The sequence below is a fragment of the Lutra lutra genome, chromosome 7, assembly GCF_902655055.1.
Source record: "Lutra lutra chromosome 7, mLutLut1.2, whole genome shotgun sequence".
Lineage (NCBI taxonomy): Eukaryota > Metazoa > Chordata > Mammalia > Carnivora > Mustelidae > Lutra > Lutra lutra.
This window is the reverse complement of record NC_062284.1, coordinates 92,798,238-92,824,478: the sequence shown is the minus strand read 5'-3', so window position 1 is coordinate 92,824,478 and position 26,241 is coordinate 92,798,238. Positions and strand designations below refer to the sequence as shown.

At 34.8% G+C, this 26,241-nt stretch overlaps 1 long non-coding RNA gene across 1 annotated transcript in view; it reads left to right on the top strand.

Annotated features, from left to right (window-relative positions):
* LOC125105112 (uncharacterized) overlaps positions 1–26,241 on the top strand; it is a 272,805-nt gene that overhangs the window by 80,251 nt on the left and 166,313 nt on the right. The window contains exon 3 of the long non-coding RNA XR_007128811.1: positions 2,604–2,659. This is a non-coding gene — a long non-coding RNA (uncharacterized LOC125105112). The remainder of the gene's footprint in view (positions 1–2,603; positions 2,660–26,241) is intronic.

Below are 26,241 nucleotides of genomic sequence, written 5' to 3'. Positions count from 1 at the left end.
CTGATATGGTTGTTACCTCAGTGTGCTGTGGGATGAAGTGAACGCAGGATTCTCTACTTCACCATCTTCTCAGAAGTCCAGATATTTAAAAATCTTAATTATGTGAGATAATGACCAATAGAAAATATATTAAAAAATAACAAAAGAGAAATTTATTATCCGGTAATAAGTATTTTCCTATCACCTCCTGGCTTCTTTTAAATAACGCCTGAAACTTTATGCTACAGATGCCATAAACTTTGTGTGTCCACCTTAATAGTTTTACCTTCAAAACAATCTTCAGAAAAGGTTATCTTTCTTTCCAGCTTCGAATTCAGCACACTTCCTCCTAGTGTGTAACTTATTGTTATGCACTCCAATAACAATAAGCATAACTGCTTGGGTTGCACTGATGAGTTTCATAATATCAGCTAGTTCCATTTTTTTTTAAAGATTTTATTTATTTATTTGACAGAGAGAGATCACAAGGAGGCAGAGAGGCAGGCAAAGAGAGAGGAGGAAGCAGGCTCCCTGCTGAGCAGAGAGCCCGATGCGGGGCTCGATCCCAGGACCCAGAGATCATGACCTGAGCCGAAGGCAGTGGCCTAACCCACTGAGCCACCCAGGTGCCCCTCAGCTAGTTCCATTTTTGTATTTGCAGATTACTTGTCTGGTTTGTCACATGCTTCTCTTGAGTATTCAATTGTACAGTTTAACAATTAACAAATGGTTCTGCCATGGAGCATTTAATTGTTCTGGTTCTATCACATCCACTTGAATTTATGATACCTTTATAGTTGTCAACCTGTTCCTGTCACTGTTACTTGAACTTCTTATGAAAAGGCTCCAACCTTCAATTACAAAGAAGAAACATTCCTTAGTTTGGTTATATTGGTTTTTCCAAATATCAACTCCTCATGATATAAATTATGCCCCAGTAGTAGTAGAAAAAGCAATGATTTGAATCAATTATTTATTTAAAATATTTCTCATTAAGAAAATAAAGGAAATGCATTAAATTTTAGTCTATTTTGATAGTGTAATTAACTGATAAGAATTATGAGCCTCAGAGCCAGATAACACCTGACTACAAATTCTATCACCCACATGAGCAAAGTAAATAAACACCAGAAGCCTCAGTTTCCACAATTATAAATGTAGGTATAAACACTGTTGCTACAATAATTAAGATAGTTAAGCAAACTATTCCTATGTACTTGTTACATAGTAAAATAACAAAATAAAAAAGTAACTTTTTAGTAGTACTAGTTTCTGTTTAAATGGGTACATAATGAGTAATAAGATATTTTCAGCCTTCTTGTTGATATCCAACAAGTATATGAGATAGTAACTATATCCTTCCATTCTGTAAAATTAATTGTTCCTTGACGGTGTCAGCTTTTGTAAGATTCTTGTAAGATCATAATTAAACTCATCTAAAATAAATCCATATCCAATAAAACTGGTAATCTGCATACTATAGATACCGATATTAAGCTTTCTTTGTTAACAAGCTTAGACAACTTCAGTATTTGAAAATATTTTCCTTTCAGCAATAGCAGCAAAATTTGACTAATTAGACTAATGATTTGGATGCTGTTTTTATTGTCTTCATAGTACATTAATGCTACTTATAGGGTACCATTTTAATATTTGGCTGAATGCTAAGAAAATAGTCCTCAGCAAAATCAATTCTCCAAATAGTACTGTCAGGTCAATGCAAGACCGTGTGTATAAATGTTCAAAGTGTTAATTATTTACATTGCAAAATAAAAGAAAATTTTTTTCTTAGTTTTAAGAGAAATTTTTGTTGTGATTGGATCCATATAGAATAATACAGTAACATACCAACATACAGTAACATACCATACAGTCATATAGTCATCACTAGAAGATAAGTTATTGCAGAGAACTCTGTGTGAAAAGGTGTGAGAAATTTGACTGAATATGCACTGATCTTTAGACATACACTGATACCATATTCTCATATCTTCTACCTTTTTTCCTCAAAAGCAAAGCACACAGAAAGTAAATTCTATTCATTTAAGTTTATTCTGCCATTGATAATAAAAAGGAAAGCTTACTGACAATTTACCTTCATTTCATCTTAAACATTATCACTATGCATTTATTTCTCTGGCCCTTGGAGACAAACAAAATATCAAAGATTTTACGGAATAAAATACCATCAGAGTTGACACAAACAGAGTGCCTCTATCCCATTCCTATTTTATAAGGATGGCTTTGAATTTTGTGTGGAAGATAGTGTAGCAGAAGTAGAATCAAGGCTGTATTTGTTTTCTGCATTGTTCATTGGGAGAGATGATGGGAGTTAGTATATGTGCTGCCGAAGCAAGCACGAGATGATGGGAGTTAGACTATGTGATAGCAATGGTGGAAATAATTATGGAAATACTGATTAGATATATTGGTTGGACTCCTAATTAATAAAATCAGAATGGTTCTTTTCTTCATAATATTTGCAATTGAACAAATCTAACTTTTCAGTTTATTTTTTTCTTTCTTTAGAACCAGAATGCTGTTATCCCTTGAAAATGAGACAACTCAATAAATGTCTGTTAAATAAATAAATGACAGAAATATATCTCTTTTCTGTTTTGTAGATTATCTTCACATGGAATGTTGAATATTGAATAATTTATCATTACATCATACTCTGGTAAGTTCAGCATGCTTCGGAGCTTCAAGGTCATTCTTTTTTTTCACTGTAATTATCTTAAGTACTCCTAAAATGTGGCATGGAGTGTTGGATTTAAACTAAATAATCTTTTCATGTGTCATTTTCTAGCTGATATCATGTCTTTTAAATATCACCAGGGTTAACCTTTACTGTTGTATACTGATCAAATAAACTGCAGATAAATTGTTACATCAGTCTTAACTATGAGATTTTTGATAGAGTGCAAGAAATTACAAAAAATTATATAAAATGAAAATGATTTCTAGTGCTACTATTATTTTTATCCTTACATTTTTGAAGGAGAAATACTAAAAACTTCATGTTGAATATATATGTAGGCAATGAATGGAAAGAATGAAAAACACATTTTCTTAAGAGACCGTTAAATTGGCTTTGAAAACTGTACTGAACATACTCTTTTTTTCTGGCACTTTCCCTCTTATTTTCCTGAGAACTATTTTTTTCTGAATCTAAAAGCCATAAGGTATTAAGATGTAGATCTTTTGGTGAATATACTCTGCCGTGTGCAGAAAGTTGGTCTTCAGGGAGAAGGAAAAATGCAATATGTGGTAGACATACATGGAGGGACTCTGAGGCAGGAGACTCAGATGAGTCCTGACAATGTTATAGCCCTAGTAGTACTGTCCTAGGATTTTGTTAGATACCACAAGTATCTCATAAAGTTCCAGCTTAATATGAGCTAGATTTGTAACAGACTTAAATAATATAACAAAAGACCAGTTCAAGAATACTTGGAATAAATGTATGACACCTCATTGTGAATACTTTAGCAATAGTGTTTAAAATATAAGATTCACAAGTTAAAAGAAATCTATACTCTTTCTATATTGTTAATCTATAGATCTTGTAATATTTATTGATAGACTCAGCTACTCCACAACACTACAAATAAGCAAGGGGGATCATTGGTAATGTCTTTGAGACTCGTGGCTAAAATATAAAATACTGTTTCTATTATCACATATAAAAATACTATTTATGTGTGATTTCCAAATTTATGTCTATATGTCAGACTTTTTCACTTGAGTTCATATTCCTATAACTCACTTTCATATACTCAAGATCTCCACTGAGATTTTGAATATACTTTTGAAACTTAACATATCCTTTCTTGTTTAACATGTGTAATTCATCTTCAAATCCTATTGGCTTGACCACCAACATCTGTTCATGACCTGATTGCTCCTTGCCGCTGCCAGTTATTTTCCTGCCACAATTATTTCTCAACAAAATATTTCACCACCTTTTGAATCTGTCTCCCTGTTTCTGCTATCACCCCTTCAGGAAGGAATGGTTATGTTAAAACAAAAATGAGATAATTTCTCTCCCTAGTTAAAAAGACTTGATAACTTTCCATCTCTTTTAGAAGAAAAACCAAAATCAGAAAGGTGGCCCACTAGGCTCTGGAAGATAGGCTTCACCCCCAATCCCTTCTTTTCTCTGACCTGTTTCTTACCATCTCTGGACTTCTTGTTCCCATAATTCAAGATCATCTTCACCTAGGTGACCATGAATCTTGTTCTCCAACCTTCTGTAGTATAGTATCAGGGTCCAAATATTGATTCACAAACTTTTTAAAGTATTGGAAACAAGCATTTAAATACTTTAAAGTAGGATACTTAACACATGAAGTTGGTTTTACAAGTGTTGGAAATGCTAAGAACCCATAGGTTAGCAAAGAAGGAAACCATCCGGTCTTGGGCAAAAGCAGACCCAGGAAGAGGCAATGTTATCAGAATTTAAGTCCTGGAGTCAACCAGAAAATTCCTAAATTGGGTTAGCCTATATTCTCCTATCCAATAGGAGTCAGAGCCAGAGAAGAAAGGCAGTACTGGACATACTGCCTAAAAGGGTTTGGGGGGACAGGAAGTACCCTCTTTTCTTTCTTCCCCCTACTCTTTAGTTCTGACATTAGCTAAACCCCCTGGACATGGCTGGCCTAGATCAGCATCACTGAATAGAGAGCAGATCAAGGGAAGACTGAGCAATGGATCTGAGGACAAACGTGTCTCTTCCTGCATCCCTTTGTTCAGATCTTTTTTTCATAAAACCCCTCTTCAGTCTGTCCTTTTCTGAATATTCCATCTAAAATCACACCAACAACCTTCTTACCCCCCAAATGATTTCTTTTTCCTTATGTAATTTTTTTCTCCATAGTATTTATCATCATTAAACATTATGTTTTACTTTTTATAAAATTAGAAGTATGCTTTCTTTTACCTGTTTCTCCAAGTAGAATGTGAGGTTGTGTTTTTTTTTTTTTTTTTAAGATTTATTTATTTGTTTTAGAGAGAAAGAGTGGGAGGGGCAAGGGAGAGGAAGAGAGAATCTCAAGCAAACTCTGCACTGAATATGAAGCCCAACTCAGGGCTTGATCCCTCAACCCTGAGATCATGACCTGAGCCAAAACTAAGAGCTGGAGGCTTAATCAACTTAATCACCCAGGCATTGTTACAATGTAAGCTCTTAAGAGTCTAGACCATTACTTGTTTTATTCTTTACTGATTCTCTAGCATCTAGGACTATATCTGGCATGTAGTAATTGCTCATGAAATATTTGTGACTGAATAATTGTGCAGATAGTGACTGTGAAAATGGTCTTGCACTGAAGAGTATACCTTGAGATAGAGAAGTTTGGTTTAAGAGATGTTTGTTCCTTCCCACAGAGCCAGTTAATTTATACTTCAGATACAATTAAAAATGCTAGGTGAAATTTTATTTCTGCATACTGCAAATTCCAAGGAACTGGTTGGACATACAAAACTGAAGCATCCAAACAAATAGGCACACTCACAACCAAGAGAAACTGATTGAGCCATTCAGTAATGAAGGTTAAAAAAATACCCCCAAAAGCATAGTCCAAGTTCCACTAGAGGATAAATAGACCTTCAGTATCACTTAAAACATGACTATGTTACTGATTCCAACAGAAACTGATGGTCATGGTGGTGACTTGAAGCATCAAAAAACATTACACATATTTTATTCACCATCTAATATGGATGTTACAGTGTAATTAATGTGTTTCTTAAAAAATTTCCACAAAAGTGGGTGGCACCTGAGTGGCTCGGTTGGTAACTGTCTGCCTCCAGCTCAGGTCATGATCCCAGGGTCCTGGGATTGAGCCCCTCATCAGACTTCCTGCTCAATGGGAAGCATGCTTCTCCCTCTCCTGCTCTCCCTGCTTGTGCATGTGCTTGCTTTCTCTCTCTCTCAAAAAAATCTTTAAAAATTTTTTTCTACTAAAGTTGTAAAATTAACATCTTTATACAAAAGGGTTTAAACTCCTTGAAAATTCTTTCATAGGAAATTTCCTTGATGCTGGATAAATGAAATTTTTCTCTGTGTGGGTTTTGTATATATAATGCACATATGAAATACAATAAAGTATCTTTAAAAATTGTGATTTAGTCAGAGGATACAATTTCAAATGATGTTACAGGTTGTTTGACATTGGGAAAGTTATTAAACTACTTTGAAATTGAAGTTTTTTTCATTTACAGTTTTACTGAAAGGATTAAATGAAATGACATTGATCTTTTTAATTGTCTAGCATACTACCTAGCACATAGGGAGTGCCGTTTTAAGTCTTCTGAAGTGCAACTGTATATACTCAAGTATAGTTGAGTATGTAAATTAGAAAATTGCATTTGGTTAGATATGATTTTTATAATCAAAAGTATTTGATTGTTTGATAGATTGTTTGAAATATAATCTACAGTAAAACTCTAAAAGATTGTTTATAATAAGTGCCAAAATAGAAATGGAATAACTCTGGTATATGTCACTGAGATGTATTATTATTAAATACCTTTTTGAAAACTTAGGAGTTTTGGATATTTTGTGTCAAATTAAATTTTAAGTCAAATTACTGTTTTAACTATAGTCATAATGTCAAATGAAAATTCTCATTTTTAGCTTCTTTAATTTTCATAGATTGATAATATAATTAAGTGGCATTTTCTCTAAAGTTTTTTCATATCTCTGATGTAGACTTGATCTAAAAAAAGCCAGTTGCTCTTTATATCTCATGATGACCATTTCAACATAATTGCCTAGAACAAAATTTATCAGATGACTGTTACTCTTTTAAAAGCATGCAATTTGGGAATACAGCAATTCATTGGCTTATTTATTTTCCCCAAACACAAGCATAAAGATGAAAATGCAGTTTTGATTTAAGACATTAAGACTTTTTTATCATGAAATGTTAACTACATTTTCTACAGTATCTGATTTTATTGTTTGGGATTTTATTACCTCAAGGTGTGAAATGTGTGATAATTATCAGTTCTTACTAATTTGCAGGAATACATTGGAAGCTATTCAAATGCCATTGATCTCAGGGTTGATGTGATGAAGAGTGTGTGTACTTCAGAAAAATTTAACTCTGCTATTAAAATTTAATCACAAAAGTGTACCAAAATACTGACCTCTAAAAGATAGAAATAACATGGGTAAGATGAACTGGAGTGATATTTTCTAAGTGTGAAATCTAAGTGGAGCATGATAAATAATTTCTGTAGTTTACTGTATTATATACTACAGAGGAAATATGGGGGAATGGAATAGACATTAATATACCTACCTCTATACTTTTATCGCTATAGCTACATATTTTATAATGATAATTGTTCACTTATCTATTCAAAAAGGTTTTATTGAGCTTCTCCTACCTACATAGCATTATACTTTGTTGGAAACTCGAAAGGAAAGCTAGTTTTGTTTGCCTTTATAACTTAAGTGATAACTAAATATGTGGTAATGCATATAGCACAGGAGAGCTGTATTTGTGATCTGTTTATCCTGCTTTACCCAGGTGCAGGCAATAATATGTTTGTGCAGCCCTGTCCTTCTCTTCAACTAGAGAATCAGGCTGAAGAAAATGGAAAGAATTTCCATTTCCTAGTGAGATGAAGAAAGAAATAAATTGTGTTCAGGGTTTGGGATGGTGCTCACAGTGTGCTTTGTGCGCACCTTAGCTTTAGCCTTCTTTCTCTGTTTTGTGTGCAGTGATCCAGATAACAGGCCAGTGCTGACTCTCCTACTTCTGAATTTTTTATCACCATGATGAGGCAAGTCCTGTGTTAATCCAGACCTCAAAACTTTCCTTGCCTTGATTGATTTTTGCTACTCATCAGTGAACTTCAACCAGTCACTTAAGCCACAGTATTCATCCTAGTACAAACTAATGAGAGAATTTAGTAGTGGAAGAAATTCCAGCCCTGCAGACCAGCTAGAACTTCATGGAAGAATTTACTATTGAACTTAGCTTTGGTGAATAGATAGGATTTTGATAGACAAAGCCACAGAGAGAGTGCTCTCTAAACAAAGAACAATATTTAAAAAATAAATACAAGCCAGTGTCTAGAATGTATACAGGAAAATTAAGGAGTCCTAAAATTCTTGTTTGAAGAGTAGGTCATGGGTAAGAAACCAAACTACTACTAGCGAAGAATGTATATCTGATTATAGACTACCCCATATCAGACCTCATTCCAGTTCTTCAAAATGAATACCAACCATTTAATATTTTCATAATCTTTGCTAGAAACTAGTAACACTGATTAGCATATCCTGAGACCTGTAATTTTTAAGAATATCATTTCTGAGTTTCACTCCAAAATTAACCTCCACATCACACATGTTTTGCTGTCCTCCAAGTTCCAATTATTCTCCTGGAACAGACAGGTTACCTCTATGACTTGCCTTGCTTTGAACTCTCAAAGGCAGGTACTTTATCCTCGTGTAGGAACCTAATCAAACTGTGGGGAGGAAAAAGAAAAAATCTATGCAAGACATCTTCTTTGTTAATGATAGACCATTTTGAGGACACTGGCCTTTTTTCTGGCTTCCTCTGCCTTTTTTGAGATAAATGTCTGGAGTGATCCTGACTCTAACATACCTGGCACCACTGCTCTCCACTTAGAGGATGGTATTCAAGCTCCATTCCCAAGAATGAGTTCTTTCATGGCATTTCCAACACTTGAAATAGACTTCAGTGAATATGCAAAGTCTATACTTGACTTTGGACTAATCAGTTTTGGTGACATGTTACAGAATTTATTGTGGTTTTAAACAGAAAGCAATTCATTGAAAAGATTTGAGGACTATCACAGATTAACAACAACAAAATCTTGTGAAGAATAAGGTTTGTGAGAAGGAAGAAACCAATGGAGTTAGGACATACCAGAATGCTGCCAGTTCTCCTCATCCCAGGAACCATCCACGGGCCTCTATGTAGATGGAGTAGACATTGATACTGCCACTAGATGCAGCTGCTGTTTGATCCTCTGTCTTGAGTCTAATCACCCTGTCCATTTTTCATTGCATTATTCACTGCAGACTGAAAAGTTCTCCAAAACACCATATGGTTAACCATAAAGTTATGGCCCTCATCCTCAAATCTGCCATGAGAAATTGGGTTCTACCCGCTACCAAAATTTAGAAAATGGAGCATTCCTTCAAAATATAAAGATTCAGATGCAGGACAAAAATAAAAATGACAAATGCCCATTAGGTCTACCTTTTGACTACCCAGCTTTCTCATTGTTTTACTTATATTTATAAAATTAAAATGCTCCAGAAACCTTTGGATTTTTTTTACTTCATATTATGCCATATACTACCACCATCTTTAGTGTACAACAATTCTGAGTCCAGGTTTCCATAAAACATCAAGCAAAAAATGTTAAATTATTCCTAGATCTGTAAATGAGGACCTTCAGTGCAGAATCACTGGTAAATGCACCCCTAAAAAGTTCATCCCATTTTAAAGTTATTTACAAACACCTTTGTAATCCAATCTCATATATTACCCCCTAGATTTTTGCTAATGGAAATTAGCGAAGTCCTGCAGTCCATTGGTGTGGCTGTCTCTTCCAAGTTTTGACTTTGCAATGGACCACATAGGAAATGATGGAATGTGATTCTGTAAATAGAAGTCAGTAGGCTACAACTGATCATGAGGAAACTAAAATTTCTCAAAAGAATTGAAATTAAGCCTCATAGATATGAGAATATTACAAGTCTGATTGGGGAGTCCAGTGGGCTTTGGGGGTTTGGGTTACTCTTGGGATCTTTGGATTTTCATGTATATCTCCATTGCAATGTTTGTGGTCTCACTTCTTTCCTGATAAATTTGCTAAATTTCATGTAAGAGATATGGAGAGGTCATGATTCCACAGATGTAATCCTCACAATTTGCAGAATCAGACTCTGACTTTGGTTTTGCCTACTCTGGCTGGAGAAGGAATAAATTCTGTTAGCATAGTCACACTAAGACACTATGACTCATGGTTAGAAGAAATCATTACATTCCATGTCTATGAAATTCACACGCTCTTCCTACTGTTTGTACTTTCCTACGGTAGGGGCCTCACAGACTCCAAAAACATTTATTTAAACATTGAAGCTTAATTCATTTTCAGATGACTGTAAGAGTTTATTTAATTAGCTATTTCCCTTCTGTGGCTAGATGCCTTCCCTTGACTACCAATAGAATTTTCCACCTTCTGATGTACACGGCTTAGTTTACCAAGTTATAGTCCCCACACTTCCCTGAGGAAATTCTACCTTCAATCCAAAGATGGTACTTCATTCAATTTATAGCTACTGACCTACTTAAATCATGCAGAAAATACTTCACTAGAATCATTTTTGTTCAGCTCCCTAAAGTTTTCACAAAAAATCTTGAGAACTATAGTTTGAAAATAGTCAAGAACCAGTGGAATTTAGGCAAAAAACCAATCTGGCCACAAAAGCACCATGGACAAAGGCCACACCTATAGTGACCATCTGTAGAATGTACAGATCTTGCTACTGTATGCAACCAAATATTGCTGTTGCTCTCACAGATTGAAACTCATTCCTTATGACATTTTTTTCATGAATCACAGCTCTTTGTGGTTATTTCTAATTGGCTGAACCTGGGTTATTTGCCCTCATTTTACCGTGCAGGATGTAGGAAGAAGAAAGTAACTATTTAGGCTGGCATGGTAGAAGATGTTCAGTCTCCTCAGAGGCTCACATTGTGAAAAACCATCTCCTAAATAAGAAATTTTCATAATAGGAAGTCTAAAAAAGACCAGTGTCCACAGAAAAGTTGGTAATTTTGTCTTCCTTACTTTTCCTTGCATTCTTGTTGGGTAGCTGACAAATAACTCTTTCCTACCTTGGGTCCCCCTTAGATCTTAGAATTTACTGTAGTGGTCCACAAGAACCATACCCTCTTTCCCTACTAGGACCAAGTGTTGATGTTGTGGACTTGGGGGAAGGTAAGGAGAAGCTGTTGGAGTTTGTGGGTAGGACAATGATACATACAGTCAGTATGAGCCTAGATGATATTACCTGACAGGAAAGATGGATGGTGGGCCAACCAGTGGAAGCTGTTGTTCTGTTTTAGATTTTCTCATAAAAAACAAAACGAGAGAGGTAAGGAGGGACTTAAGTTTGTGGAGGTAATAAAATAAAACTGAAGTAACCTTACTGAAGTTCACTACACAAAAGATGATGTTTAATGACATGTGCTATTTGAGGAGAAGGAGTTAAAATATATGCACAGCATTTTTAGCATGGATGACTAGAAAAATGGTGGCAGAAATAGAAGAGTCAGGAAGAGAAATTTATTGTATCACAGGGGCTAAATGATGAACAATGTTTGACTATTTTTAGTTTGATGGGTTGTTAAAAACAAACAAAACAAGTATGAGGCATTGGCAATGCAGAATTGCTGTGTGCAGTCATTCATGATTTCAGTTTGTTGGTTTGATTTATTATGAAAGGCTATTTCAAGTTCTCAAAGGAACATGAGATGGTGAGTGTCACTGAGCATATGAGTTAATGATTATAAACAAACAATGGATTGCTTACGAGTCTGGTGTAAAATTTAGAAAACAAACTTCTGAAGTTTTAAAACTGATTGCTGAATAGTGAAAAGGAAAACACACACAAAAAACATGTGATCTATGAAGCTTATTAAACAACTAAATGCTTTTGAAAATTCTGTATCTCATTAAGATTGAAAAAAAGTGCTGGAAATAAAACTAGAAATGGCCCATGTTATAATAAAATAGTATTTATAAATTTTTATTTTTGGGGTGCCTGGGTGGTTCAGTGGGTTAAGCCTCTGCCTTCGGCTCAGGTCATGATCCCAGGGTCCTGGGATCAAGCCCCGCATTGGGCTCTCTGCTCAGCAGGGAGCCTGCTTTCCTTCCTCTCTCTCTGCCTACTTGTGATCTCTCTCTGTCAAATAAATAAATAAAAATCTTAAAAAAAATTATTTTTTAATAAAAACATAGTTGAATTATTTGAGTTAGTTCGTTGGGTTTATTGGAAAGACAACTTTTAAGGAAATATGTCTTCAGTAAGCAATTGGATTATGGCAATTGGTACATAATTGTAGTAGCAGGAAAATTCTACATCTTTCTATAACTTGGTTGCACTTAAAATGAACATTTATTTTTATAGCCTTTATAAGCATATAAAAATCTATGAATTAATTTTAAAGTTTTCCTTCTTTAGACCACTTTCTTATGGCAGAATGACTAACAACATAGGCTGGCTCACAGAAACAATTGCTCTAACAAAAACCATTTCCAGTTGAGGTATCTCCACTTGCATTAATTAGATGCTGGGTAAATATTTCATTAGGAAGTTCTAACAATTGACTTGGGTATGATTTGACAAATAATTCTTACTGATTTAAAAAAGAAAAACCCTGATAATTAAGATAATCTAACTCATATTCCTATGTTCCTCCAGTAATAAAGCTATCCAAATTGATGCAGCATTAAACACAATTTTTATCTTCTTTTGTTTGGTTTTGCATAGCCTTGGATGTTTAATCATGATTAAAATTTTCCTTTTTTCTAATGTTTTGACCAGTAATTTGCCAGGCAAATTTAGAAATATCAGAGTCTTATCCTTTATTCGTCTCTGTGTTGGATTCTGCTTAATATTTTAAACAGACTAAAGACATGGATTGTAATTCTTTTAATGTAATTCTGACAAACATCTAACAGAAGATTTTTGATAAAAGCTGTGTTTAATTAAACCCAACATTAGGAAAGAATTTGAAAATTTGTACACTTTTAGCTATAAACATGATCTTATCTGAGATTCACAGCAAAACTTTAAAAACTATTATTAGCTCAATTTTTAGATTAAGACCATAATTTTCAAAGTGGACAAGTAGCCTGCGTAGTAGAAAAGCAAATTCAGGTTCTAGGAGTATAAATTACAAACATGTTTTTTTTTCATCATTACACTATTATTTGAAGTACTGCCATACTTAAGGGTTTTTTTTTTTTTTTTCCTCTTTGCCAAAAGAAGGTAGGGCGTTACAAAGGCACATGATTGGTCCAATACAATTATTTATTCAGTAGTGAATAATATTTAGCACATGCCATATTCCAGTCTTTTTTCTAGTCTAGGTGACACATGCTAGAATTAAAACAGAGTCCTTTCCCTGGCAGAGCTTATATTCTATCAAAGAAATGTGTAAATAGGGGCGCCTGGGTGGCTCAGCGGGTTAAGCCGCTGCCTTCGGCTTGGGTCATGATCTCAGGGTCCTGGGATCGAGGCCCGCATCGGGCTCTCTGCTCAGCAGGGAGCCTGCTTCCTCCTCTCTCTTTGCCTGCCTCTCTGCCTGCTTGTGATCTCTCTCTCTGTCAAATAAATAAATAAATAATCTTAAAAAAAAAAAAGAAATGTGTAAATAACATATTTACTTATAAATATATTTATATTCATTTATATTTATAACTTACATATATATGCATATATATTCATTTATATTACAATTGCATTTGTATATATGTATATAAATTTTTTATAATTTATGTAAATATATCATGTAATGTAGTGTGATAGGTGCTTTGAGGGGGAAGAAAGTACAGATGTTAGCAGAATGTCATCAAGATCCATTCACATTGTTGAAAATGGCAAGATTTCCTTTTCTTTCCTCCTTTTCCTCCTTTTCTATGGATAAGTAATATTCCATTGTGTGTGGTCTTTTTTTTTTAAGATTTTATTTATTTATTTGACACAGAGAGAGACACAACAAAAGAGGTAACACAAGCAAGGAGAATGGGAGAGGGAGAAGCAGGCTTTCTGCTGAGCAGGGAGCCTGATGTGGTCTTGATCCCAGGACCCTGGGATCATGACCTGAGCCAAAAGCAGATGCTTAACGACAGCCACCAGGTGCCCCATAAATAAAATCTCAAAATATTGTGTCTCAGAGAGTAGGAGGTCTGAGTAGAGGTAGAGAAATGGAAGGAATGGCCATTTAGTGGAGCATTTAGTGGATCAGAACACACACAAGTTTTAGTAGTTAAGTTTGCACAATCATATATGGGCATGGTTGTATTATAATAGAAACATTAAAGACTATTAATCACAGATCACAATAACAACAACAAAATAATAATAATAATAATAATAAAAGTTTGAAATACTGAGAAAATTATCAAAATATGGCAGACACACAAAGTAGGCAAATGCTGTTGGAAAAATGGAACTAATAGACATGTTCGACATAGGGTTGCCACAAACTTAGTTTGAAGATATGTAATATATATGAAGTATAATAATGCAAAATGCAATAAAATGAGGCATGCCTTATTGAAATGATCATAATATTTTTACCCTTCATTTTGTTAATGTGGTGTAGCACATTGATTTGTAGATGTTGAATCATCTTTGCATTCTGGAAATAAATCTCAGTTAATCATGATGTACAATCCTTATAATGTACTGTTAAATTTGCTTTGCTAATGAAAGAGGAAAAGTGATGACTGACACTGCAGAGATACAAAGGATTATAAGAGACTAAAAAAATATTTTGTTGAAGATTTTTGCATCTATGTTCACCAGGGTTATTGGCCTGTGTGGCCTATAATTTTCTTGAGGTGTCCTTTTCTGGTTTTGACAGCAGGGTAGTGCTAGGCTTATAAAATGAGTTTGGGAATGTTTACTTCTAATTTTTGAAGAGTTTGAGAAGGATTCATAAGAATTATTTTTTTAAAATATTTTATTCATTTGACAGAGAGAGAGATCACAAGTAGGCAGAGAGGCAGGCAGAGAGAGAGGGGGAAGCAGGCTTCTTGCTGAGCAGAGAGCCCGATGTCGGGCTCGATCCCAGCACCCTGAGATCATAACCCTGGCCGAAGGCAGAGGCTTAACCTACTGAGCCACCCAGGTGCCCCAAGAATTATTTTTTAAATGTCTGGTAGAGGGGCACCTAGGTGGCTCGGTGGGTTAAAGCCTCTCCCTTCAGCTCAGGTCATGATCCCAGGGTCCTGGGATCTAGCCAGGTGTTGGGCTCTCTGCTCAGTGGGGAGCCTGCTTCCTCCTCTCTCTCTGCCTGCCTCTCTGCCTACTTGTGATCTCTGTCTGTCAAATAAATAAATAAAAAATCTTTAAAAGTTTGGTAGAATTCACCAGTGAAGCAATTTCATCCTAGACTTTTGTTTCTTAGGGAGACTTTTTATATTGAGTAAAGAGATTAAATCAGTCTCTGAAGATTTTCTGTTTCTTCATGATTCAGTCTTGGTAGGTTGCATGTTTGTAAATAGACATCCAGTTTTGTAGGTTGTCCAATTTGGTGATGCATAATTGTTCATAGTAGTCACTAATGATCCTTTGTAGTTCTGTATTATCAGTTCTAATGTCTCTGCTTTAATTTCTGATTTTATTATTTGAGCACTATGTTTTTAATGTGGTTAATTCAATTTTGTCTTTTCAAAAATTATTTTTTATTTATTTATAAAGAGATAAAAAAATATCTTTTTCATCTCTATTGCATTGATTTCCACTCTGATCTTTGTAATTTCTTCTTTCTACTAACTTGGGCTTTGTTCTTTTTTCTAGTTTTTTGAGGTATAATGTCTTCCTTGTGTCTTGATTTAGACACTTAGTGCTATGAACTTTCATCTTAGAAGTGCTTTTGTTGTATCTCAAAAGTTTTGGTATGTTTATTTCCATTTTTATTTTCTCAAGGTTATTCTTTTGATTTCTTCTTTGACCCACTGGTAGTTCAGCAGAATACTATTTAGTCTCCACATATCTGTGAAATTCCATTTTTTTTTCTTTTATTTGATTTCTAGTTTCATGCCATTGTGGTTGGGAAAATGTTTGAAATGATATTAATTATCTTAAATTTTTTACGACTTGTTTTGTGATCTAGCATATGATCTTTCCTGGAGAATGTTCCATGTGGGTTTGAGAAGAATGCACATTCTATGACTTTTAGACAAGATGTTCTGTATATATCTGTGAAGTCCATCTGGTCTAATCTATCATTTAAGACTGATCTTTACTTACTGATTTTCTTTCTGGATGATCTATACTTTGGTGAGAATAGGGTATTAAATTCCACAACTATTACTGTACTACAATTTCTCCCTTATGTCTGTTAACATATGCTTTGTAAATTTGATGCTCCCATGATATGTGCATAAATATTTACAAATATTGTATCCTTTTGTTTGATTGAGCCCTTTATCATTATGTAGTGATTTTCTTTGTCTCTTATAATCATTGTCCTATAGTTTCTCTTTTTTTTAAAGATTTTATTTATTTATTTGTCAGAGAGAGAGAGAGCACAAGCAGGCAGAGTGGCAGGCAGAGGCAGAGAGAGAAGCAGGCTCCCTGCTGAGCAAGGACCCTGATGTGGGACTTGATCCCAGGACTCTGGGATCATGACCTGAGCCCAAGGTAGTGGCTTAACCAACTGAGCCACCCAGGCATCCCTGTCCTATAGTTTATTTTAACATGAGTATAGCTACCTCAGTTATCTTTTGGTTTCCATTTGCATGGAATATCTTTTTCCATCCCTTTACTTTCAGTGTGTGTATTTACTTATATCTGAAGTTAGTTTTTTGTAGGCAGCATATGAATGGGTCTTTTATTATTATTATTATTATTATTGCTATTGTTATTATTATTATTTTAGCCACTCTATATCTTTTGGTGGGAAAAGTTAGTCCATTTACATTTAAAATTACATTTAAATTTTAAATTTAAATTTAAAATTACATTTAAATTTAATTTATTTTAAATTACATTTAAAATACATATCTATTATTAATAGGTATGTATTTTTTGCCATTTTGTTTGTTTCCCGCCTGTTTTGTAGATCCTGTGTGCTTTTTTTTCTTGGTCTCTTTCTTTGCGATGGATGATTTTCTGCAGTATTATACTTACATTCCTTTCTCTTTGTCTTTTGTGTTCTATTGTAGGTTTTTGCATTGTGGTTACCATGAGTCTTATATAAAACAATTCATAATAACCTACGTTAAGGTGATAGCAACTTACTTTGAATATATTTTAAAGCTCTCTATATATTTACTCACATCCACACTTTTTTTTTAAGATTTTGTTTATTTATTTGACAGACAGAGATCACAAATAGGCAGACAGGCAGGAAGAGAGAGAGAGAGGAAGGGAAGCAGGCTCCCTGCTGAGCAGAGAGCCCAATGCGGGGCTTGATCCCAGGACCCTGGGATCATGACCTGAGCCGAAGGCAGAGGCTTTAACCCACTGAGCCACCAAGGCACCCCACACGCTTTGTTTTTGATGTCACAATTTATATCTTTTTGTCTTGTGTATTCCCTAGTTACTGTAGTTACAATTATTTTTACTACTTTTGTCTTTTAACCTTCATATTAGTTTTATTAGTGATTAGCCCACCACCTATACATTAGATAATTTTGAATTTTAATATATATATATATATATATATATATATATATATATATATATGTGTGTGTTTAGCAGTGAGAATTATACTTTCATATGTTTTCATATGTCATATTCACCAGTCCCTTTGTGTTTCAGGTTAAAAAAAAAAAGCCCTTTAACATTTTTTTAAAATCCAGTCTGTGTTGATGAACACCTTTAGCTTTGCTTGTCTGGAAAACTATCCTTCAATTCTGAATGGCAGTTTTTCTGATTAGAAAATTATTGGTTGGAAGTTTCTTTTTCTTTCAGGATTTGAATACATTGTGTCATTCTCTTCTGGCCTGCAATATTTCTGCTGAAAAATCCTCTTACAGGTGTTCCCTTGTGTGTAATATGCTGTTTTTCTCTTGCTGCTTTTAAGATTTTCTCCTTTTATTTGACTTTTAACACCTTAATTATAATGTCTTGGTATGGGTATTTTTTTGCTTCCTCTTATTTGGAATAATCTGGACTTCCTGGATATGAATGTCTGTTTTCTTCCCCAGGTTAGGGAAGTTTTCAGCCATTATTTCTCCAAAATTGTTTTCTGCCCCTTTCTCTCTTTCTCCTCTGAGACTTCTATTATGCAAACGTTGGTTCACTTGATATTGTCCTGTAAGGCCCTTCAGTTATCTTCGCTTTTATCATTTCTTTTTCTTTTTGCTGCTCTGATTAGGTGAGTTCTTCTGGGGTGTATTGAGTTCACTAATTTTTTTCTTGTTTCTTCTAGTCTAGTGTTGGACCCCTTTAGTGTATTTTCCAGTTAAGTTATTGTATTCTTCAGTTCTGTGACTTAAATTTGTCACTTTTTTTTTTTTTTGGAAATGAAGACAAAACCATATACATTTTTTTATTATATCACAGCATCACAACCAAAATTGATCCCTCCTTTCTTCTTAGTGACTATTTGGTATCTTCTTATATTTATTATTCATGTTCTCCCTTTAGTCGTCCTTCTCTCCATCTTGATGAACACCTTTATAATTGTTATTTTGAATGGTTTTTCAGCTAAATCACTCATTTCCATTTCATTAAGCCCTGTTTTTGAGGTTTTATCTTATTCTTTCATTTGGAACATATTCCCATTTCTTCATTTTCCTTGATTCTCTTTGTGGGTTTCTATGCATTAGATAAAAGAGCCACATATCCCAGTCTTGAAGGAGTGGTCTTATGTAGGAGATAGGCCTTATCATTCAGCTGTACCCTCGGTCTTTGTTGTCTCTCAAGTCTTTGTGATGATCCAAGCATCCATTTTTTTTCCTTAGTTGATCTCAGTATTTAAGAGTGTTTAAGACCTATCAGTGTCCCAAAGGGGAGAATATTAATCTGCACCTAGATTCAGATTGATTGGAAAACAAACATTCAGGCAGCAGCTTTTAAAGTTTGCAAATATATACAGTCCTGAGGGACTACAAGGATATTTCTGCTGGTCACCAGTGTGTCTCTGGGTGTCCTCTGGGTGATATTGGCAACCTGCCCATCTGGTTGAAGCTCCAAGACAAGTAAATGTACCTCTTTAACAGAAGACTGAAGGTATGTTTTATTCTGCCATCTATGCTGTGCCCTGTGGGGTGGTAGCTGACCAAGAATTGTCTCACCATTTTTTATAGTCTCATGGGATCTAGGAAAGCAAACTCTGCTTGGCAGCAAAGCCTGGTGATCAAGAGGCTAACTTAGGGTGGCAGCCACAAAAAGTGGAGCACCAGAAGTAAAAACCAGGGTGCCAGATCCATGTACAAGCTTTCCTCTGAGAGATAAGGGAGCTCTGGAGCTCAACATAGGAAGAAATTTAGCACCTGTCTTCCAAGGTCTTTGGAGATGATTTCAGTTGGCCCTTAGATGTATGTTTAATTAGAAGCCTGCTCCTCAGGCAGCAACTGTAAAGATGAACTGATGGACTTTTTTCACAGAAAAGCTGGGTACCTTAATTTGTTGCCTTTCTGTGTACCCTAGGGATGGTAGCTGGTTAAGAATGCTTTGTCCATTGGTTATAGTCCTGGGGTTTGCTAGTATAAGACCTGCTGGCCACCAGGTGCTAGCAACTAAGATGCATTGCCTGGATGGCAGCTCTAAAAATCATGGCACCAGACAAGGGTCCAAGCTCCTTACTAAGAGTGAGGCTGAGGAAAAGCACAAATATGCCATCCACTGAGTTCTGTTTCCAGAGAATATTTCAGTAAGTCCCTAGTTGTAATGTTAAGTTCCTACCACTCTGGTTAGGGCTTTAATATAAGCAAATAAGCCTCCTTAACAAAAGGTCTAAGTGCTTTGCAGTCAGCTGCTTCTAGGCTGGAGCCAGGAGTGGGTGAGTCTATATTGCAAGCCCTTTTAGAACTATTTCTCCATTCACTATAGCCTTATGGGTCTTATGGACACAAACCCTATTAGTTTTCAAAAGTAGATGTTTTGGGAGCTGGTCTCTCAGTGGCAAGTCTTAAAAGTTGGGGTGTCTGATGTGGGTTTCAAACCCTCTGATTTTTAGGGAGACATTTGAGCTTTTGAGTTATAGTGCCACTTGCGGGTTATAGTGCTAGGGGTGTGGTTTATGGTGATATTGTGTCTCAGCTTCTCTTGCCCACTTGATATGGAGTTTTCTTGTGTATTTGATGTGTAGCACTCACTCAATGAGTTTTTAGCTTTTTTTTTTTTTCCTGAAAAAAATGTTCCATATGCCGTTATAGATTTGGTGTGCTAGTAGAAGGAGATGAGTTCAAGCTCTCCCTACATTGTTATCTTGAACTGGAACTCATACAAATATTATTTTATTTTTATTTTGTATATTTCACACAAAAAGTATTTAGACATAGTCTTTTGTTTTTAAGCAATTTGTATTGAACATGATTTTAAAGGACAAAAATTAGAGGTGATAAGTGGAAGTAAGTATATCCAGCTCTTCCAAATAATTTTATTGTAAAAGAAAAAGTGATATAGATGATAGATGGAGTAATGTGGCCCAAAAGAGGCTTTCATAGTTTTGTTTTTATTGGAGATTTTATTTTGGTGAGCATGTTTGGATGGGTTTTTTTGCTTCACTGTAAGTTAATGGAAGTGTTCAAGTAGAGAAGAAAAATTGAGCCCCATAGAGAAGTGCCAATTTCTCCAGCCAAGTCCTTGAGAGGGAAGGAGGGGAGGAGATCCAGTCCCACTATTCATTAACAGGGTCTTTGTGCTCCAGCCACACTGAATATTGATAGTTCTACAGAAGTACTGTGTCTTTCACAGCACCATGCCTACATACTGTATATACTATCTTTAATTCTCCTTTAGCACTCTCCATGTGAATATTTTTCATTCTTCAAGAATATTCTTCAAGCTCATATGTTACCTTATTTATCACCATTCCTTACCAACCCAGAAAAAAATCAGGCAATCTAGCCACAAAGATTCCATTGTATCTCTACTTATGTAGAGATTATGATTTGGAAATCTTATTTACTGTTCTGCATTTTAACATCCTCACTAGTTTGTGAGCATTTTGTCTTACTTGTGTTTATCTCTATGGTCTAGTACTAAGTCTGACATATATAAATTGTCATAAAATGTTTAAATGAATAAAATATAGGCATTTCACTGAAAAACACTGGATTATATAAAATGTTTTGAAGCATAATTAGTTCCCCTATTTCCTCATATCCCAAAGGATATAAAAGCCTGCAATTAAAAGAAATCCAAGTAAAGCTATATTAATCCACTTTCCTCCAGAAATCTGGAATAACTTACAAAGAATAAAAAGTTGAGAGGCTATAAACCTTCCATATTTAATGAAAAAAGAAAAGTCATCCAGAAAAAGTATATACCTGATGGTGATACAAAATCTGTTCCATAATTATACATACCTTTTATTACCTCAAGTAAAAACCACACGTGCACAAAAGGGAGGCTAATGGTTCTGAAGATACTTCGATTAGCAGCATATGTCAAAAATTGTGGGTGGGTCATCGGATTAAAGGAGCAAGGTCTCTATGAAGATTTGGACCAATAACATAGGTAAGTAGGGGAGGGGATGCTGGAAAAAGGAAAAACATGCTGATATACCATCAAAACTAGCTTTTTAAGCAAGAAGGTTTTAATTAAGAGATATACTCTAAGTTCCATATAAATGGCCAGTTTTATTTGACAGTAACTGTAAACTTAATCAAAAGCTGTTTCAGTTAATTTTCCTCTCCCTTTTCATACTACCCAACAAACATTTAGCCCCATCCAAAAATGAATAACGTGAAAAGAACAACTGTAAGGCGGGTTTTTGTGTGCATGTGTGTGTGATATACCAAAAAAAAAGAGGATTCTTTAAAAGCTACAAGAATTTAAAGAGATTATCAGAGCTTTAAAATATATTTTGTAAAAGACAACACAAGATGCAAAGTAATCTGTCAAAGATCAAGTTACTAACAGTAGAAAATGAATCCAAAGCTATATTGTAAATAATAATTATAAGCTATATGTTACTAAAAGTGTTGCTATGTTTAGGAGATCAAACTAAATAGAATGGAAAGAGTAACATTTATATATACACCATAAATATATAAGACAGAAGGTTTCAACACACAATGTGGAAAAGTAATGATTACCATGTGTGTATACTTACAGAAATTTGCCTTTTCAGTTGGATAAATTTGGGAAGAGGATGAATCTTCACTTGCCATATATGTGCTGCATATAAAAGGAAGGCATGCTTAACAACTTTTTGCTCTCTCACAGAAGTGATCTTTAATTGTTTAGTACAATTTTATGAATGATGGGTGAGATTAATTATGATGGGCTCCAGGTGTATGCACTGTAAAGAAGGACATTTCTATTTGGAAACAAAACAAAACAAAACAGAATTACACCTAAATAAAATATACGCAAAAAAAGCAAGTAGTCACAAAAAGTCCTTCTAATCTTAATCATCTTGAAGGACATAGCAAAAAAAATCAGTTTGATCAAATGGCGGCCATAAGTACATTTCTTTTCAGTGTGATTTTGAAAAGAAGTAAGTAGCGATTAACAGCTTCCTTTTTTTTTTTTTTTAAACTCTCTGTAAAGGAAGTTGGCTGTGAAAGCAGTAAGTTCTTGCTAAAATTTTTTTTTCAGATTGAGGAATGAGGTAAAAGCGATTCCTTCAGAACTCAGAGAATGCCAGTGAAGACCATTCCTGTGATTTCAGGTGGCTTACTCTAAGGGCCTATCTCAGATAAAATCTAGGCTGTGTCCTATCTTCTCAACCTCCATTGTTCGAAAGAGATCATATGGCCAAAGCAAATATATGTTGGAAGAGAAAGTAAGCTTCTCTTGTGGGAGGGTATAATGTGAATGTTGGGAACAATAATACAATCTGTCATACACACCAGACAATTTCATAGTGATTTTGAATATGAAAAATGTTTTTTCCCAACTACTTTAGAAAAATTTCTTATGTATGTAAAATTTATGTTCAGAGTTTTGCACATGTTTATGTTTAATGTTAATTTATGTTCAGAGTTTTCAGATGCCACTTTTAACATACAGCATTAAATAAGGTTGTTTTACACATGCATTTCAATTGTTAATTGGACAGAAGTGTATCTTAGTCTAAATATTTTTAATGAACATACCTAATTATCTTAATCAGAAATTTTACTAATTTCTGTTAGTGTAAAGTGTCAGGATATAAAATCAATGCACAGAAGTCAGTTGCCGTTCTATACACCAACAACAAGACAGAAGAAACAGAAATTAAGGAGTCAATACCATTTACAATTGCACCCAAAACCATAAGATACCTAGTAATAAACCTAACCAAAGAGGCAAAGAATCTATACTCAGAAAACTATAAAGTACTCATGAAAGAAATTGAGGGAGACACAAAGACATGGAAAAATGTTCCATGCTCATGCATTGGAAGAACAAATATTGTGAAAGAGTCTATGCTACCTAAAGCAATCTACACATTTAATGCAATCCCTATCAAAATCCCATCCATTTTTTTCAATGAAATGGAACAAATAATTCTAAAATTTATATGGAACAAGAAAAGACCTCGAATAGCCAGAGGAATATTGAAAAAGAAAGCCAGAGTTGGTGGCATCACAATTCCGAACTCCAAGCTCTATTACAAAGCTGTCGTCATTAAGACAGTATGGTACTGGCACAAAAACAAACACAGAGATCAATGGAGCAGAATAGAGAGCCCAGAAATGGACCCTCAACTCTATGGTCAACTAATCTTTGACAAAGCAGGAAAGAATGTCCAATGGAAAAAAGAGTCTCTTCAACAAATGGTATTGGGAAAATTGGACAGCCACATGCAGAAAAATGAAATTGGACCATTTCCTTACACCACACATGAAAATAGACTCCAAATGGATGAAGGACCTCAATGTGAGACAGGGATCCATCAAAATCCTTGAGGAGAACACAGGCAGCAACCTCTTTGACCTCAGCCACAGCAACTTCTTCCTAGGAACATCGCCAAAGACAAGGGAAGCAAGGGATAAAATGAACTTTTGGGATTTTATCAAGATCAAAGCTTTTGCTCAGCAAAGGAAACAGTTAACAAAACCATAAGACAACTGACAGAATGGGAGAAGATATTTGCAAATGACATATCAGATAAAGGGCTAGTATCCAAAATCTATAAAGAACTTACCAAACTCAACACCCAAAGAACAGAGAATCCAGTCAAGAAATGGGCAGAAGACATGAACAGACATTTCTGCAAAGAAGACATTCAGATGGCCAACAGACACATGAAAAGTGCTCCACATCACTTGGCATCAGGGAATACAAATCAAAACCACAATGCGATACCACCTCACACCAGTCAGAATGGCTAAAATTCACAAGTCAGGAAATGACAGATGCTGGCAAGGCTGTGGAGAAAGGGGAACCCTCCTACACTGTTGGTGGGAATGCAAGCTGGTGCAACCACTCTGGAAAACAGCATGGAGGTTCCTCAAAAAGTTGAAAATAGAGCTACCCTATGACCCAGCAATTGCACTACTGAGTATTTACCCTAAAGATACAAACGTAGTGATCTGAAGGGGCACGTGCACCTGAATGTTTATAGCAGCCATCTCCACAATAGCCAAACTACGGAAAGAACCTAGATGTCCATCAACAGATGAATGGATAAAGAAGAGGTAGCATATATATACAATGGAATACTATGCAGCCATCAAAAGAAATGAAATCTTGCCATTTGCAACGACGTGGATGGAACTAGAGGGTATTATGCTTAGTGAAATAAGTCAATCAAAAAAAGACAATTATCATATGATCTCCCTGATATGAGGAAGTTGAGATTCAATGTGGGGAGTTTGGGGGGTAGGAAAAGAATAAATGAAACAAGATGGGATTGGGAGGCAGACAAACCATAAGAGACTCTTAAAAAACAAACTGAGGGTTGCCAGGGGGAGGGGGATAGGGAGAGGATGGTGGGGTTATGGGCATTGGGGAAAGTAAGTGCTATGGTGAGTGCTGTGAAGTGTGTAAACCTGGTGATTCACAGACCTGTACCCCTGGGGCTAATAATACATTACATGTTAATAAAAAAATTTAAAAAAATTTAAAAAGTAATTCAAGTAATTGAAATAATTGAATATATCACAGTGAGAATTAGTTTGGTAAGGAGGTGGAATTGCAAATAGTGTCATATATATTGTTAAAAGATTGTTGTTATATAAGACAGATTTAACTTATCCCACGTGATTCAAGAAACCATGCTTAGAAAATATAGAAGATGGATTTATTTTATTTTATTTTTTAGAAGACAGATGTTTTAGAATGAGTGAGGTCCCACCCAAATTTATATGTTGAATGCCTAACCAGAAGTGTGAGAATATTGGGGATAGGACTTTTAGGGAGAAAGCTAAGATTAAATGAGATCATAAGAATGGGTCCCTAATCCAGTAGGACTATTGTCCTTATTATCAGAGCTCTCTTTCTTCCTTGTGAAGACACAGTGAGAGGGTGGTTATCTACAAGTCAAGAAGAGAGCACTTATCAGAAACCAAATTTGCCTGCACTTTGATCATGCACTTGTATCTTAAGACTGTGCAAAAAAAAAAAAAAAAAAAAAGTATTGTTTAAGCCACCCAGTCTGTACTGTTTGGCAGATGAAAAGGACCAATGCAATATAGATAATGCCTTATTTTGGCAAACAACTTTCTTGGAATTTAGAGTATTTTTGTAAGGTAATGCAGCCTGTGTAGCAAACTCTTATTTGTGAAAGAGAAAGTATGGCTTATGTGCTTGTACAGGCTAAAATTAAAACAGTTAATTTTGCTATTTTATATTTGTTTTACAAATACATTAATAAGCTTCCCATATTTGTATACTGACAAAATTTATTGTTCTACAGAAGCATTCCTGCATTTGAAAATGAATATATCATATATATTTATGTATATGTGTGTATATGCATGTGTATCTACAAATATATACACAATTTCTTCATGAAGAAATTCTCCAAGATGAAAAAAAAATGTATATATATATATATATATATATATATGCACACACATATTTTTTCATCTTATATATACATACATACATACATACACACATATGTGTGTATATTTTTTCATCTTGGAGAATTTCTTCATGAAGGCTGAAGGACAGAATCATTAGAACAAAAGGTGATAAGGTGACCAGAGAGAGGTGACAGAATTTCTGGTGCTCTCGAGACCAACAGCAACAATAGAAACATGATCATGGGTTGATTTTTCTATATACTCTTCAGTTTCTACATTTAATTTGACTTAAATTTCTTAAATAGTTCATAAAGCTTCTTCATTTACCTAATAAATAATATAATATGTTGGCCATGTTCTATCTATGTATCTGTCCTTTATTTCTCC